Genomic DNA, 17,098 nt, shown 5'->3' with positions numbered 1-17,098 from the left:
ATTGATAGTTTTTAAAACCAGTAGGAATGTTATAGGCAGAGAAGGGGGAAAACACTATTTTGGGAACTGCTAAGCAATGGGTATAAGTCCTGATTTAGCTCTGCACTAGCTGTGTGACTTGCAAAAGTTATTTAACCTCTTTGAGCCTCAATTTACTCATCTTATGAGGCTAATAATTCATCTCATTTAGGGATCCGGTGAAGGCCAAGGGGATAGCACAGAGAGATACCACTAGCTTTGCTGCCTGGTTGGCAGAAGGTGTTCGCAAATGGCAGTGGTCGTGATCGTGGACGGTGCTGGCGGAGTAGTTGTTAACATGATTGAAGGAGGAGGTTTTGGTAGAGCCCCTGGAACAGACAAGACTGGTGAGGGACTACTAAACAACTTGGGGCGAGAAGAGTTTTGAAGCCTCAACTCAGCAATAGCTGTGGGGAAGGAGAGGTGGGGCAGATCTGAGAGACACTTTGGAGTTTGTGGGTGAAATAGACCCTGGTGATTCTTTGGATAGATTATGAATTAAAGGAGAGGCAGGAGCCCTCTCAAGTGCCAGGGGTGAGTCAGCAGAAGAAAAGATTTGAGCACACCCACTGTTTAGAGCCCACCACCCTGTGGGGTCAATAGAGACTTCAACCCAGTTTTTTGGAGTTGACACAGTGACTGTGGGAAGTCGCTCAGCCTGACACCAGGGACTAGGAGGAAGATGGTGCTGCAGATTTCTAGCCCTTAACCTCACATCTCATTTAATATTTGTGATTGCGATGAAATATGACCATGTTGAGACAGTAATTCTAAAATTATTTGGGATGACATGGTTTCCTCTGTCTTTTAAGCATCTTTTAGTGTCAGAAAGATTTAGAATTAAGTATAGAGGCAAACCCAGGGGATAAATAATTTTTGTGTTAAGTGACCTGTGCATATTTGGTACTTTAAGTATTTATGATACCTAAGAGAATAGAGCCTATTAGAATAAACAAGCAGCTTTGTTTCCAATATAAATTTATAACTTAATAATTAATTTAAACTTGTGACTATAAGTTGGAAAATATAAGAATATATTACTAAGTTCAACAACAGAATTAGAAATCTTAAAACGTTAAAAATATACTTAACATCAATGTTTAAGAGTAATTTAGGTTCTTAAAAAGGTTTTGCTTTAAATACTTAAGATGGAAACAAAAGTATAAATGAAGTTTAAAATGTTTGAGGGTATTTTTTAATTGTTTGTATATTAATTCAATTCAGTAATCAAAGCTTTCCTAAAATTTGTTAGTTTTCAGAACAGAATAATAAGATTTGTAAGTGAACTAAATGCTGAAGAAAGACCTACACTTTCATTTTTAACTTCAATACAGCACTTATGGGAATTTAAAAAAATCCTGAATAATCCTTTCTGTTCATAAAAGCCCCTAAAAAGTAGCAAAAATACCAACACGTTGACATGATATATGCCCAAATTAGAAGGAATACTACATAATGTTTCTCAAATAATATGTATATTATTAATAATAAATTCTCAAATACATATTAGATACTATACATAATACTAATTCCCAATATATATATGTATGTGGATATTCTTTTTTCCTCTCACAGGAACAGCAACTGTATGCAAACTAAGGGTTGGATGGTCTTGTCTAAAAGTTGTTTTCCACAGCTCTGATATTCAGTAATCCATGTAGAGAACAAAGGGATTTTGCTTCATGGAGTCTAATTGCCTGCTGAATGAATGAATGAACGAATAAATAAATAAATAAGTAAATAAATAAATAAAGTGCTGCCCACATTAAATGAAGGTAAATATTGACCCTGACACCATATGTTTGCTAGGGAGCCAGCTGAAGTGTGCTGGCAGGTTCATTTAGTCAGGGGGTGTCTATCAGCCAGCAAATAGGGGCCTTGGTCATTCAGGAGTAGCAATTGGAAAGAGGATGAAATATCAATAAGGCTCTTCTACTTGTGCTTTAATCCTCTCCCCTTCCCCCAATTCTTCTACCAAAGACAGCTTGCAAAATCTAAAATAAAAAAGTAAATAAAGAGAGAGAGAGAGAGAGGGAGAAAGAAAAAGAAAAATAGAATGAATATTGATTGTCTAATCTCAGCTGATCCTGTAGGAGTCTGTGAAATCAGACCAAGGAGGATTAGCCTGTCTTTACTTTATTTCACCTTTACTTAAGAAAGGAAAAATTATTGCATTGGGTCAGAACTATGAATATGTGGACAACTATATATAGCATGTCCTAGTGGAACAGACCCCCTCCCCGCAAAACACCACTTGGTGGGCAAGTCCCATCACCTTCTGAGCCCTGGTTTATTCAACCTCACAATGAGGATAATACTGGTCCTGCCTCAGTCACAGGGTTTAGAAGCTCAAGTGGGCTTACTTATATAACAGGGCCTGGAGGAAAGGGCTGCGGGTTTTAAAAACTTAATTACGATAACTTCTGAGTAACAACAAGTCACTCTGGAGTATCCCCTTACTCCACCTTTGCTTTCTGTCCCTGTTTCTGTTTCCCAAGACCAGAGTGGCCAAACAAGGGAAAGAACAGGACAGTCTGCTATTGGAGGTAGCCATGGTGACTTTTGCTGGGCAAGAAATCCCTTGTTTCCTCCTAGTTCTTTCTGAATTAAGAAGTCTAAGTAATAGATTTTCAAAGAAAAGAAATTTACTCATTTTAAAGACACCCAGAATCAGAGAAGTTAAATATTTTCATTCAATAATAGACAAAACATATTTCCAAGGAGTGGCATATCATAAACAAGTGGTCCTTTAAAAAAAAGTATATTGTTTACTTGGTTACTTGCTATCTTACCTAAATAGATGGGTGTGAGTTTCAGTCACGATTACATTTCGTTACCCATAACAAAAAAAAAAAAAAAAAAAAAAAATCCAAAAAACAAGTAACAGGGGTTTGAACAGGTGGACATGACAAAGCCCAGAGATAGACTGCTCAAGGCTGGGGTGCTGCTTCCCTGCTTGCAGGGTACAGGCCCCATTTTTGTTCCCCTGCCACTGACTTTAGGTGGCTGTTTGTGCTCCAGCTATGACATTCACATTCCAGGTACGGGGAAGGAGGACAGAGATGCTGCATGTTTCCTTCCTTCCTTTTAGAGACTTTTTGGGAGACTTTTAAGACTCTCAGGCAGTGTCACTTAATATTCAACAAGTCTCATTGGCCAGATCTGAGCCACATTGGCCATACCTACTGGCCAGTGAATTTGGGAAAAATGCCCAACTAAAAATTGGGGTTTAGTTTCAGAGGTAGAGTGTATGCCACATTTTGCTTTGATATACAGATATGGGAACATAAACTTTTAAGTGATCATAAGTAAAAAAATTAGAAGTATTGTTTGGATAATATTCAGAGATGGCCTCTTTCTACTGAACTCTTACCCATCCCATCCACGCATACTGCTTTTCTAGAGATTTGAATAAATTAGTTACTTAAAAGCTGTGATGTGCCAACAGGCATTGTCTTAGGTGTTACAGATAAAAAACTGAACAGGGTCCTGCCCCTGCTTTCCAGAAGTTTGTAGTCTAATAGGGGAGAGAGATACATATAAAATAAACATAATCATAGTACTGAGGTAAAAAAATAACCTACTCAACCCACAAAATCACATATTGATTTTCTAGGGCCCTATTTGCACTTTCATTTTATATACTAGTGATCTAGCTAAAGGAAGATTAATACTTGCTGAGAACCATCATTCTATATGACCACACTCCATGAAGGCAGAGACCAGGTCCGGTTTATTCATTGCTGAGCTTGGTGCACAGTGGATAGTAAATGAGCACTGACCGAGTAGTAACATGAATGAAAATATGTGAGGAAAAGTAGAGTTTGAGGAACATTTTTAAAATGTATACTTTATATGACGTGGAAACTTGGTATATGAAAATACACATTTGATAAAGATAGCAGGCTTAGGAAGATTATTTACCTTGGACATATAGTCTTCATTTTAGAATAGGATTTGTCAAACAACTCAGAGTATTTAACTCATGATTTGTGTAGTGAATATTTGTTCATTACTCCTACCTGCTTTCTATCCCTTATTTTACCTACTTATTCTTTCTCAGTGTCCCTATTTGATTCCAGAGAAACAAATTCTGGCTATCATTCTGGAAGTGCCTTTTGACCTAGGCTAAGCCATTCAACATAGTCTCTCTCTAGCCACGGTGATTACTGCAGGGATGAATCACATCATCATCATTAACAAAAACAACAACACTTTCATAGCGTTTACTAAGTTCCAGGCACTGTTCTAAGCACTGCGTTTGTCCATTTAATCCTCACAACATCTGCATGGGGTAAGTGCTATTATAATACCCAATCTGCTGCTTTGAGCAGCAAAGCTCGTAAATAGTGAGCTGGGTTGAATTCTGAACTCAAACAGTTTGGCTCTACAATCTATGTTCTTAATGGCTCCACTGCACTGCTGTGGCTGAAGCTGGTCCATCACAGTGAATCCTGGGCTTCCAACTAAGAAAGTTAGAACAGTTGGCTCCCTTTGCTCTGGGTGGTGTGGACAGCAGATGGGAGTCCTGGCTCTACTCCAGCATCTGGATACTTCAAAAGAAGCTAGGCAAAGTTCACCACCAATACATGGGAGTGGCAGAGGTGAAGGGAAACAGAGAATCAGAGTCATTTCTTGGATGGTGCTTGAAATTGGTAGAAGCAAGGCAGTAAACTCTATTTTAAAGGTTGATTTAGAAACTTCTGGTCAAGATGGCAGTTTAGGTAAACACGGCTTGCCTCCTCACACAACCACATCAAAATTACAACTAAAATATAGAACAACCATCACTTTGAATAATCAAAAATTGAGTTGAATGTAATTCTGACAACTAAGGAACTAGAGAAACAACATCCACTCAGACAGGTAGGAGGGGTGGAGATGTGGAGTCGTATGGTCCCACATCAATGTGTGGTGGATAAAAATTCGGGAGGGTTATTTAGGGAGCAAGAAGTCCCAGCCCTGCACCAGACCCTCCACCATAGGGTTCCTGTGCCTGGAAGATAAGTCCCCATAACATCTGGCTGCAAAAACCAGCATAGAGTCAGTGGAAGAAACTTCTGGAGTTCCAAGCAGTTCCTCTTGAAGAACCCACACACAGACTTACTCATACTCATTCCCTCTGAGCTCCAGCACTGGAGTTGTAGCTTAAAGGCACCAGTGGCATACAGGGAAGAACTGAAGTGTCTTGCATCAAGGCAGGAGCTGGGGATGGCTTTCTCCCAGACGGAAAGTCAGGCAGAGGCCATTGTCCCTTTGCTGAGCCCTCCCCCAACAGAGCCGCAGAAGTGGCCGGCTGGTATTACCTCTGAGACTCCATCAACTTGGCTAACACTGTTTGCACTGCCCTGGAGTTCCCTGAGACTCCATCCCACCCAACTTACTGGCCCATCCAAACTCTTAACTGTGACTTTTCCATATGAATGGCTGGTCTTGGCTCATGCTTCACAACTTTATAAAACTATCAAACAAGCAACAGCCAGCCTCAGTAAGCCAGCAGCCCCCATACCTCTTACTAAGTGGCCCTATGCCTGGCACTAGGAGCAGCCATTCTAGATTCAAAGCATGGCTTTGCCTGGGAAACTCTGAGCTCAGCACAAGTAGCAGCCATCTCAGATTGCTTTATAGCTCATGCAGGTGGCTCCAGGCAGAACACAGGTGGGGACCTCATGTGATTCCAGAGAATCACATGCACCACCCAGGAAACCTCAGAGCCTGCACATCCAGTAGATAGCAACAGACTACATCGGAGCACCACAACCCTGCCCCTGCACAGCTGATCCTCCATGGAGGGTGGAGGTTAGCGGTGAATAAGCCAGTTCTTGCAGCTGACTGGTCTCAGTAAATCCCACCCGTTGACCTGCCAACAGCTATCAAGGCTCAACTACAAGAGGAAGGTATACTGAGCCCATACAGAGGGCACATCTCAAGTACCCAGCTTGGGTAAAAAGGGAAGCTGTGTCACTGGACCTTACAGAACACCTACTATATTAGGCCACGCTACCAAGACAGGGAGTCATTGCAGCTCTACCTAATACATAGAAACAAACTCAGGGAGGCTACCAAAATGAGGAGACAAAAACACATGGACAGATGAAAGAACAGATCAAAACTCCAGAAAAAGAACTAAACAAAATTGAGATAAGCAATCTGTCAGATGCAGAGTTCAAAACACTGGTTATAAGGATGCTCAAGGAACTTAGAGATGAACTCAATAGCATAAAAAAGATCCAGTCAGAAATGAAGGATACACTAATTGAAATAAAGAACAATTTTCAGGGAAACAACAGAACAGCGGATGTAGCTGAGAATAAAATCAATAATTTGGGACATAAGGGACCAAAAAACAACCGATCCAAACAAAAAGAAGAAAAAAGATTAAAAAAAAAATAATGAAGATAGTGTAAGCAGCAACTGGGACAACTTCAAGAGATCCAACATTTGCATCATAGGGGTGCCAGAAGGAGAAAGAAAATTGGAAATCTATTTAAAAAATACTGAAAGAAACTTCCCTAATTTGGTGAAGGAAATAGACATGCAAGTCCAGGAAGCACAGAGAGTCCTAAACAAGATGGATGCAAAGAGGCCCACTCCAAGACACATCATAATTAAAATGCCAAAGGTTAAAGATAAAGAGAGAATCTTAAAATCAACAAGAGAAAAGCAGTTAGTTACCTACAGGAGAGTTCCCCTAAGACTGTCAGCTGATTTCTTCTTCTTTTCTTTTGTTTTTAAAACAATTTTACTTAATTATTTATTTGCTTGTTTGATTGTTTTTAGAGAGGGGAAAGGAGAAAGAGAGGAAGAGAAACATTACTGTGTGGTTGCCTCTCACGTGCCCCCAACTGGAGACCTGACGTGCAACCTAGTCATGTGCCCTGGCTGGGAATCGAACCAGCAACACTTGGTTCGCAGGCCAATGCTCAATCCACTGAGTCACAGCAGCCAGGGTGGCAGCTAATTTCTTAAAAGAAACTTTGCAGGCTAGACAGGATTGCCAAGAAATATTTAGTCATGAAAGCAGGGACCTACAGCCAAGATTGCTCTACCCAGCAAAGATATCATTTAGAATCGAAGGGCAGATTAAGAGCTTCCCAGACAAGAAAAAAATTAAACAAGTTCATCATCACCAAACCATTACTATATCAAATGTTAAAGGGACTTATTTAAGAAAAAGATAAAAACTATGAACAATAAAATGGCAAAAAATACACATCTATCGACAATTAAATCTAAAAACAAACTAAGCAAACAAGAAGAACAGAGATGGAATCATGGATATGGAGAACGTTTTGATGGTTGCCAGATGGGAGGGGGGTGTGGGGGAATGGGTGAAGAGGTGAGGGGATTAAGAAGTACAAATAGGTAGTTACAGAATATCCATGGGGAGGTAAAGTACAGTATAGGAAATGGAGTAACCAGAGAGCTTATAGGCATGACCCATGGACATGAACAATGGTGAGGGGGATGGCCTGAGGGAGTGAGGGGTGTTGGGTGAGGGGTGCAAAGGGGGAAATTGTGAAACGGTGATAGCATAATCAATAAAATACAATTAAACAAACAAAAAAGGCCAAGGGAGGCTGCATTACTCTTTAGACACACTCAAAGATTCATGAAAGAAATTAATCAAATAGAATCTCAGAACCTACTTAAGTCGAGTGTCCCTCCCCAAGGTCTGTCTGGTGAAAGCTCTTATATGAGTAGATGAAGTATAGTGGTTATTAGCCAGCATGGAATAAATAAGCAGTGGAAAGAGATGGGCCAGTAAGCACATGGGTATACGTTCTATTGGGTTTCTACTGGATTTTCCACTGTAGCAGTTTAAGTCAAAGAGCTTCTCTTCAGGGGCCCTGTTAGACCCTGCAGCTACAAATGTCCTGGAGCAACGTGTCTGCCTTCTAGGAGCCCAAGGTCCAGAGGGTCTGACTAGACCCAGTTCCTTCCTGTAACAACGGGGAATTGTAACCCACCCTACCATTATTTTGACATGGTTTCTGTAAATACTGGCTAATAAGTAGCTTATAGGTAAACAGCATGCTTGTATAAGAATCCTAAGAATCGTCGTCGGCAGCCGTCCGTCTCGAGAGACGATGGTGTAGCTTCTTAAGAGTCTATCTGCACCGCCGAGAATGGCTGTGCAGTCCGACTCGGGAGTGACATGGTAGTATCTGTCTCCTCCCGTGTTGAATCGACATCTTGCGATGACGCTGAAGCTACAGAGCCTGGGGCAGGGTAATATGGAGGGTCTGCTGTTGCCCATGCAGCAGACCCCCCCTCTCTTCGCAGCTGAAGGATCCAAGGGAAAGACGGAGTCAATACAGCTTGGGTTCAGGTGCGCCGCAGGAGTTGCCGGTGTTGACTACAACGTCAAACCGCCTTAGGGACTCCGGCTCCGGATTTTCTGTCGGGGTTTACTCCCTTAGCCTTTCCCCTGAAGAGGTATGCCGCAAGGCAGCGGAGGTTTTTTGGAGTCAGAGTTTTCCTTCTCTGATGTACCCTGACTGGAAGATCGAACCAGCGACACTTAGCTCGCAGGCCGACGCTCAATCCACTGAGCTAAACCAGCCAGGGCTGTCAGATGAATCCTAAGAATTAACTTCAAAAGATACAAACTCAGACCTTCAGGCATCCCAGCTCTGGGAGATTTGCTGACCTTCAACCATGGAGCCAGAATGATGTAAAGCCAAGATGACTAAACCAGGATGACGCATAGCAGACCATCAAATACTTCCTTCTTGTGGCTCAGAACCTTCATGTGAAGATAATTAAGGGATGGGATTAAGGTGAACATTCCTTCCAGATTTCACATGCTACACATCCTAAGTAATTGTATTACTTGTCACTGTTTTCTAATATCACTGACAACTACAATTATATCAATAAAGCATGCTGTAAACCCAGATTAAATAAATTGTTAGAGATTGCTCCTCATTTTGGACAACTTGACTAAGCCTTTAAAGGAACAGATTATTGCAGCTCTTCTATAAGTATCATTTTAGATATCAGCTTTAATAGCATTCAGTATTTATTCAATACACCTTGAATATAAACTCTGGTCTGTAAGTTTGTGCAAAGAATGTCTGACATGTTTACCCTTGCCCTAATTGCCCATCCAATTTATTATCAACAAAAAAATATGGGAATATCTCACAACACTTCTGACATGCAAGTGCCAGGGCAACAAGAAGTCTTAAGGGTCCAGTGCATATTTCAACATACAGCATGGTTGTATGCTTACTACAACTCTATCCTATCTCCTCAACAAAAGGTGTTTTTGTGTAAGAGGATGGATACCTGGCAAAGTAAGAGTTTTCTAGAAGGGACTCAAACTAGAGTCCAGTTGAAAGTACTAAAAAAAAGAAATAGTGCAAGTGGCAAGTCAGAAACAAAGTTTGTACAAATGATCTTATTCATTCAATGCACATTTACTGAGAGTCTACTGTTGGTCAAGCACTGTAACAGGTGCTTGGGATATAACAGTGAACAAATCAAATATGGCCCTAATTTCAGGAACTACAGTCTAGTGAGAGGGTGGTAATAAGGCAGTTTGGATTGGGACCCAACTGAGACCTTGGAGTCACAGGATCTTCCTGGAAGAGAGAGAGCCAAGTGGACACCTGAGCAGTAGGTGGGGCCTCAGTAATGAGCAACAGATGGGAAGTGTGGGAAAGAGGAGGATTTGAAGCTGAGGAAATAGCTCACAATGAGAGGGCATGAGGACTCACTGAGCACCAGGGGACATAGTTGCCAATAGAGATTTTGTGGCAACTTTCTCCCTGCTAGGTCTGATATGCTCATTTGGCCTCCTTCTGTTATTTTATTTTACTTTTTAAAGAATTTTTTAAAGTATATATTATTGATTATGTTGTTAGAGTTTCAATTTCTTTTCCCGTTGTTCCCCTCTTCCCAGTACCCCTAGTCCCTCCAGCAATCCCACCCCCCTTAGGTCATGTCCATGGGTCATGCATATAAATTCTTTGGCTTCACCCTTTCCTATACTATTCTTAATTTCCCCCTGTCTATTTAGTACCAACAAAATTATGCTTCTTAGTCCCTGCATCATTTCTCTATTTCTTCATCTTCTCTCTCCTAGCTGATAACCCTCCAAATGATCCCCATACCTATGACTCTGTTCCTATTCTGGTTTGCTTAGTTGGATTTTGTTTTTATTTTTTAGATTCAGTTGTTGATAGTCGTGAGTTTGTTGTCATTCTAATGTTCATAGTTTTGATCTTTTCTTCCTTAAATAAGTCCCTTTAACAATTTATATAATAAAAGCTTGGTGATGATGAACTCCTTTAGCTTTACCTTGTCTGGGAAGCACTTTATTTGCCCTTCCATGCTAAATGATAGCTTTACTGGATAGTGTAGTCTTTGTTGTAGGCCCTTGCTTTTCATCACTTTGAACACTTCTTGCCAGTCCCTTCTTGGCTGCAAAGTTTCTTTTGAGAAATAAGCTGGCAGTCTTATGGGCATCCCTTTGTAGGTAGCTCTCTGCTTTTCTCTTGCTGCTTTTAAGATTCTCTCTTTATCTTGAATCTTTTTGGCATTTTAATTATGATGTGTCTTGGTGTGGTTCTCTTTGGGTCTAGCTTGTTTGGGACTCTGTGCTTCCTGGACTTGTATGTCTATTTCCTTCACCAGATTTGGGAAGTTTCCCTTCATTATTTTTTCACATAAGCTTTCCATTTCTTGCTCTTCCTCTTCTTCTGGCAGCCCTATGATTTGGATGTTGGCACATTTAAAGTTGTCCTAGAGGTTCCTAAGCCTCTCCTCATTTTTTTCAATTCTTGTTTCCTCATTCTGTACTGGTCCACTGTTTTTTTCTTATGTTCCAAATCATTGATTTGAACCCCAGTTTCCTTCCCTTCACAACTAGTTTTGTGTGGATTTTCCTTTGTTTCATTTAGCATAGCCCTTCTTTTCTTCCCTTATGCATTTGCCATACTTAAGCATATCTATCAAGCCTGTGAGCGTCCTTATCATCAGTGTTTTGAACTCTATTAGGTTTGCTATCTACTTGTCGCTTAGTTCTCCAGTTCTGCCACTGGAACCTTGATCCATTCCCTCTTTTGGGCCATACTTCCATGTCTCTTCATCTTGACAGGCTGCTGTGTTTGTTTGCCTCTGTGTTTTAGGTAGAGCTGTCACACCTGTTACATTGTAAGGGACAGAACCTTAGGTATTTGTCAGCACAGGGTGACCTGTTTCACCACGTTGTGGCACTATATGTGGGGGAGGGGTCTGAGAGGGAACAATGCTGTGTGCTCAGCACTTACCCCTTTTCCAGGCACTTCTTCCACTTCCGTATGGGACTGGCACCTCTCTAGCTGTTGCCCTGGCCATCGTTCCCAGAGTGGGTGGGTTTGCAGATGTTCTAGGATCATGGGGACCCTTTAAACAAGCGGACTCTACTGAGACCGGCAGTTTCTCTCTCCACCCCAATCCCCACTGGATTTCACAGTCAGAAGCAATGAGGCTTTATTTGCCCTGGTGCTGGGACCATGAGCTGTGCACATGGTCTGGTCTGGTGCTGGAAGAACTCCGCAGGTGTCCCTCCCTACTTTTTAAAATGTGTGACTGCACTTTCCACCAGTCTGCTGCTGCCACTGCTGCTGCCACTACCACACCATGTCTCTCTGCCCTGGCTCTGCCCCTCCTACCTATCTTGATGAGTATTTCTTCTTTATGTCTTTGTTTGTTGGACTTCCCTACAGCTCAATTTTCTGGACCTTCTGGTTGTCTCTGGTTTTGAGGTAGTTGTATTCCTTCTTAGTTGTAGAGGGAGATGCAGCGTGTCTGTCTAGGCCTCTATCTCAGCTGGAAGTCCTTAAAGATTTTATTTATTTATTTTTAGAGGGAGGGAAAGGTAGGGAGAAAGAGAAGGAGAGAAACATCAATTGGCTGGCATCTGAACGCCTCCAATAGGGGACCAACCCACATCCAGGAACATACCCTTATTGAGAATCAAACCAGCAATCCTTCGGTTTGTGGGATGATGCCCAACCTACTGATATACACCAGTTAGGCCTGTTATGTGTTTTACGTTTTCTTTTATTTGAGTAATGTTTAAAATTAAAGAGATTTATCTGGCCATTGGTGTAATAGTCATGGAAAAATCTATAAAAATAAATAATACAAAACAAAATTTACTCACAGTTCTACCACAAAGAGGTAATTACTGCTGATAGTTGCACATTCACAAATCCAGTCCTTATTCTGTGCACGCCCATTTTGAAAGATACTCTGCCTTTTAAAAGTGATTTAAAATATTTATGTAATGACTAAGTAACATGTAGAAAGAATACCAGTATACAAAATTCTAAATGTACAAAAAAAGAATACAGTAATATATCTCCATTCTAGTCCTGCCCACCAACCATCAATCAAATGACTGTTTTCAGTTTTTCAAGGCAACTTCTTAATGTCAGAATCAGAAGGCTAGACATGAATTCAGAGGTCATTTACTCCAGATGTTTCTTTGCCAGATGTTACACTGGGTTACTGTTTGCCTGGAATATCACTTCTTTAGGAAAAGCAATGAGTTGTTTCCAGAAGAAAGGGATGGGAAAGCAGCATGCTGGGTATGAAGATCTAAATGCACCAGGCCACAAGTCCCAGGCCTCTTATTTAACAGAAGAACATGCTGAGGCACAGACAGATGATGGGACATCTTTAAGGTCACATGGCTAGTCTGACTTAACATTAAAATAATTGCAGGATAACTAAAATCTAATTTCCCCATCCTTTGATGGGGAAACAGGCAAAATGTGAACCAGATAAAATAGTCAATATGTTAGAATCCAAGTTAGATTCTAGAAAAAGAATTCATTTTTAAACAAAGCTTGATTTTTTTGTCAGAGCCTTAACAGTATTTTTTTGCTTCATATGAAAATCTGTTTTCATGTTCAATTTACTCATGCTCATTGTAAAAAGTTCAAACTTCCTTTAAAAAACAAATAAAAATGGACCATTTTATTTGGATGATTATGTAAGCTGGTCTTTCTCACCTTGCTGCTTACCTCCGATCACTTTCCACATCAGTGCATACACATCCATCTCATCTTTTCTAACAGCTGCTGAATCTTCTATTAGATTCACAGACTAGAATTAATGTGACAACTCCCTATATTGAGCACTTGGACTATTTAAAAAGCTTTAATATTAAAAACATACTGTAGTAAATATCTTTTTACATACATCTGTGCCTACTATTTGATAAGGATAAAGTCCTAGATATTGAATTTCTGGGTCAAAGTAGGTGTATATTTAAATTATTGTATGCATGACAGTTTGCACTCCAGAAAGCCTGAAGCAATGTACAGTTCTACCAACAATGTCAAAATACCCATTTCTCCCACTCCTGCCAATCTCTGCAATCTTTTTCCAACAGGCAGAAGATGTTAATCTGTTAAAGAAACTAAAAAACAAATATCTCCCGAGGGAATATTAGACATATCAAGTTGCTCTCCTGCACCCACCTTTGCTCATTCACATTTGACCAGAGAAGGAGAAATGGAGGTATTTCAGAGTCAAAGTTCTAAACCATGTATACCAAACACAAACTATATCAATGCATTTATCAACAAGGATTACAAACTGCAAAATAAAAATTCTCAGTGAACTGCGAAGAACATTCACATGGAGATCATAAGACTGAAGACCCAGTTTAGGGTGCTGTCTGGGAGATGACTTCCTTGAAATGTGAGTAACACCCTTAAGGCATTTCAATAAATGGGATCTAAGGCCTCAGTACTTAGAAGAGAGGATAGCTGGTTAATGACATGTACATGAAATGAATCAGAAGGTAGGATGGTCTTAAAAATTGGATGTGCCTGGGCACATACTTATATGAGAAAGAAAAATGAGTAAGGTGTCTGAAGAGACTAGGTAGGAGTAGGATGAAACTAAAACAGGAATATTTTGCTTTTTTAAAAATGACTTTCTGAAGTAATCTACTTGTCAGGGCCTTCAATACTCTCCCTTAATAGGCATTAATAAGTTAATGATGCATGAGGTGGAGTAACAGGGGGGCTACTAGTAAAAAATGCATCTCTCCCTTTAAAAAATTGTTTCAGCCCTGGCTGGTGTGGCTCAGTGGATTGAGCACCAGGCTTGCAAACCAAAGGGTTGTCAGTTCGATCCATAGTCAGGGCACATGCCTGGGTTGTGGGCCAGGTCCCCAACTGGGTGTGCCCAGGAGGCAACCACACATTGATATTTCTCTCCTTCTCTCTCTCTCTTCCCCTCTCTCTAAAAATAAGTAATTGAAATATTAAAAAAATAAAAATAAAAAATTATTTCAGGCCAAGTGAATTAAAAACTCTGGGGGATGGGGGGAACCAGCAATCTGTGCTTTAACAACTCTTCCAGGTGATTCTTCTGCATTGCCCTTGTTATTTAAGTAATTGAATTATTTACTTATTTACTGTCAATGTTTTCAAAGTGTTCTTTCCTATTTCAAATTACAGTTAACTCTGAAGTTTGGAAAACGTACAAGTATAAAAATATGACAGAAGACATAGACTGTTTAAATACACCTTCCTACAAAGAAGATGGTGCTTTCACAGGAGTTCTGTGTCTGGCATTTTGAAGTTCACGTTTCAGCAAGGGATGGGGGCCTGTTTTATGTGAAGTCAAATTGCTTCTCCAGGATAAGAATTCCTACAGTCCTTCACAGATGATGTATATATTTCCATAAAGTTGTATCTATTCTAAATTTGTTGGTCATTTGACTCATCTACATAGGCTTATTATGACAAAATATCATCTTGACTAAAGAAAATATTTTTCTAAAAAAAATATCTGAAAAGAAACCAAAGGTTTGACACAGGCTTTAATAGCCTGTATTATGTTGTGCACTTGTTGAAAAACTATATGATTTTCCTGGGGGTGGGTGTCTGAATAGTGTGTTAATTTGTTTCTCTGGAGAGTCAGAGAAAGTATTCTTCCAAAATTCTGTGGAAGGTGTATCTCTATATGTTCAGCTTTTTAAAGAAACTGCCAAAGTGTTAATCAAAAGTAGTTGTACCATTTTACACTCCCACCAGCAGTGGATGAGAAGACAAATTTTTCCTCATTCTCAGCCACACTTGGTATGGTGGTAGCATGGTACCCTGGTGTGGTAGCCATTCTACTAGGTCTGTAGAGATATCTTATGATGACTTTAATATGAATTTCCCTAATGACTAATGGTGTTGAGCATCTTTTCATATGCTTATTTTCCACTTGTATATCTTCTAATCCAGTTGGATGGCAGCTGCCCATAAACCAGGAAGAGAGGTCTCACTGGAAAGCGACTACGCTGGTACTCTGACCTTGGACTTTAGCATCCAAAATTTTGAGCACATAAGTATCTGTTGTTTATGCCACCTAGTTTATGGTGTTTTGTTATGGCAGCCTGAGCTTACTAGCATGGTCCTCAGAGCAGGATTCGTATTTGTATTATTTGTAATAGTAAAAAATTGGAGATCACACAAGTAAATAAACAACTGTGGTATGTACATATAAAGACATACTACTGAGCATTACAAATGGGTGAATGATTGATATACACAATGCGATAAATCTCTAAGTGAGCAAGACAAACAAGATCCCTCTCCAAAGTTGACAGTATGATTCCGTTTATATAAAACTCTAGAAAATACAATAATCTACAGTGACAAAAAACAGACCTGTGGTTGCCTGGGAGGTGAAGTGTGGTGAGGAGTGAGAGAAAAGATCACAATGATATACGAGGAAACTTTATGGGTGATGGATATGTTTATTAGCTTGACTGTGGTGATGGTTTAATGACTACATATGTATATCAAAATATATTCTTTAAAGATATGCAGTTTATTGTATGGCAATAGCTCATTAACATTTTTTTTTTTAAAACCCGTGGAATCTTCTTATCTTTAGGAAACTCCAGTTTTGTGTTAAATTGATTTTTTTCTTTTCTCCAGTGCCTGATAAAGAAATGAAAACAAAGAAAGTCTCACTCAGAAAAGGCCATCACATGTACAGGACTTCATGGATTTGTACTTTTCCTTGAGAAGAGCCTGAATGGCTGCCCCACCCCCAAATCCCAGCCTTTCCATTACCATTAAAGGTAAAACAAAAATCCCCCAAATCAAAGGACATGACGCAGGTGGCAACAAAGTTCAAAACTGGGAAACAAATGATCACATTTGACCTTATCTTTTGTTTTTGCAAGATTAGGGCGCTCTACTGAATATTATGATATAGAATAAAAATCTGTTGTAAAATCTTCCAAGCCCATTTGGTGATTTGTGCCAGGAGTATTATATTACAGGAAAGAAAAGCCTCCACAAGTAAAGATGCTAAACTTAGAATAGAAAGGTGTCAGCTCACGTCAGGCAAAACATGGACAATACGACCCAAAGTTCAACGTAGAATTTAATTAGAAATTCAAAACCTGCTTCCATTTCACTGACCGCCTGGAAGATAAAATGGGTTTGAGTGATAAGCTTTAGGTAAAGTTCATACCAAACATGGCAGGTTTATAGCTCACTTTGGGGGTTGTGCTCTTCATGTTTAGATGGGGCTGAAACAGGGAAAAAGGCTTCCCGCAGAAGGTTCTTTGAGGCAAATCACTATGGAAGGAAACTCCCTCCCAAGTTGCAAATTGTTCATTTCCGTTCTACTGTGCTGCGGACGTCAGCTTTTAATTTTTTATTTTATTTTTAAGGTACTAACATCCTAGGTTTTAAGCTAAATTTTTTGAGCTTTGCCTGCCTAGGTTGGAACGTAAAACTATGTCTGATACCAAAGCTCTTGCAATTTCTAATACGAAATATAGAGTAGACAGGTGATCTGGAAGGAATACCCTTAACTCTGCTCCGCGTCCCCGCCCCCCAGCCCCCCCCACGCCCCCCCCCCCCCGTCCCCCATGTTTCCTTTAACTACGACGCGCATTAACTCGCCGCTGGTTCCCAGCTGGAGAGCACAGATTGCACCTGCTCCGAAAGCCAGCATGGCACAGCCTCATCCGCAGCTTAGCTTGGGTTGCTTGTGCACGGACACGAGGACCCACCAGGGGTCACTGTAGCCTCAGAGCCATTGTGCCCGCCAGTCC

At 40.4% G+C, this 17,098-nt stretch overlaps 1 long non-coding RNA gene across 1 annotated transcript in view; it reads left to right on the top strand.

Annotated features, from left to right (window-relative positions):
• The window catches only part of LOC150008821 (uncharacterized), a 145,443-nt gene extending 129,219 nt beyond the window's left edge, over positions 1–16,224 (top strand). Inside the window, exon 3 of the long non-coding RNA XR_016511140.1 lies at positions 15,966–16,224. This is a non-coding gene — a long non-coding RNA (uncharacterized LOC150008821). The remainder of the gene's footprint in view (positions 1–15,965) is intronic.
• Positions 16,225–17,098: the final 874 nt, after the last annotated feature.

This window comes from Furipterus horrens, unplaced genomic scaffold (genome assembly GCF_987537825.1).
Source record: "Furipterus horrens unplaced genomic scaffold, mFurHor1.1.pri manual_scaffold_5, whole genome shotgun sequence".
NCBI lineage: Eukaryota > Metazoa > Chordata > Mammalia > Chiroptera > Furipteridae > Furipterus > Furipterus horrens.
The sequence above is the reverse complement of the archived record's forward strand: the minus strand, read 5'-3'. Positions and strand labels throughout refer to the sequence as shown.